Here is a 1768-nt window from a genome sequence, read left to right as displayed (position 1 = left end):
TTGAAGTTGAAGCGTAATTACTCAATTTCGAATTTTTTGATGATACGTTATTTTGCATTTCAGGTGACGATATATTTCAGTATATACATATGCTATTCAAATGTCACCAAAAATAGTTTTATACAGATGTTGCATACTTTGAAGCGCATCTTTTTGGTGAGCTGCTTAAACTTACTATCGCTTTCCTACAGTGTCGCTCAAATATTCTAGGTTTCAGTACCACTTAAAAAGTTACAAACAAACATATGTACATACATACAAGTGAAGCTAATAAAAGCGTATTAAAAATGGGTCCATTGTCCAGCTATTAAATTAAATTTACTGTTTCTGGCTTTTTTCATTAGAGAATTATCGATAATTTATTTATTGTTATTATTCCATTTCGCCTATTTACACATTGCATATTGAAATTGTTTTTCCTAAATCTTGTAGTTGTAAGTTAGGTGTTCAGTATACATATACATACTATGTATATTAAACCTTTTAGTATGAAAATATCAAAAAAATCCTATGATATAAGTATATACGCTCTTGTATTTAACCAGCTCATAACTTGTTCTATTATACGTATTATTTAGGTATACTCTGCATTGGGATTTCCTTACATTTCGCCAACTTATTCCTACGTTATTTTCTTTATATGATATTTTAAGTCCAAATAGCAATAAAACATATCCGAAACTTAATTTCATTATCATCTGTGTTTTTCAAATAAACCTCCTTCAATTATGACGATAATCATATAAAATATTTTGTATTTAATAAAATTAGCTGCTTTCTTTACAAAATATAAAGAGCTAGATCTGGTTAACCCTCATTAAAACTTTAATTTATCCTGGTAAGTGCCTTTGTAAAATAAATTAACTGAAGTTACTGCACTGTCAAGCTATTTATTTACAACTTTTTAATTTGAATAGAAACTCAAAAACTTTTCATCATCCAAAAATTACTTCAGACACTTTAATGGGCGGCTGTAATGGCAGAACGCAGTAAACATAACTTCACGTCAAATTCTCATTTAACGCTGTGTGAACAAAATACTTTCAAATGATCTATGTATGTATGTACATATTTAGCAAAATGAGAAGACTATTGATTTTTGTGATGTTTTTCCATGAATTGGATTATTTCAGAATTTATCAAAATATTGATGTGAAATTTGGCTTGTATAATCATTTTATTTTTTGCAATATTTAAGAAAACATCACATTTAGTTGAGATTGTGCATTTGACATTTATTTCAAATTGTAAATTTGTATATGTGACCTGGTCTACGAAAAGAGAGCTTACGTGCGAAAACTAGTTTTCTGGGAAAAGCTGTTAAAAATAATCGTCAGTTTCTCGTTATCTCATTAATTGTTCTCCTTTTTTTTTGACACCTAAGCCCCCTTTCCGTAGACCAGGTCACATATGTGATTTATCCAGATGAAATTCTTTGATGATACTTCAGCAATTATTTACCATAAATTTATTAATAACAAAAGTTGCAGTTTTAATATCTCAAAATATAATTATTTTCCACAAACGTGATATCTTACAAGTTTGCTCGGTTACCGAAGTTCTATGAAAGTGGAATTTCGAAGCAGTGAGAAATACAAATTTTTACTTAAAATGATGAAATAATTGCTAAATGTCGTTTCGGCATTTTTCAAATGCCATGATCTGTAGTTTTTTTCAATTTCAACATGGAAAGATATACGCAAGAACAACGTTTATGAATTATTCAATTTTATTATCAAAATAATCGTTTCTAATTGCAACTTTTCGT

This window comes from Bactrocera tryoni, chromosome 4 (assembly GCF_016617805.1).
Source record: "Bactrocera tryoni isolate S06 chromosome 4, CSIRO_BtryS06_freeze2, whole genome shotgun sequence".
Classification (NCBI taxonomy): domain Eukaryota; kingdom Metazoa; phylum Arthropoda; class Insecta; order Diptera; family Tephritidae; genus Bactrocera; species Bactrocera tryoni.
This window is presented reverse-complemented; position numbering follows the sequence as displayed.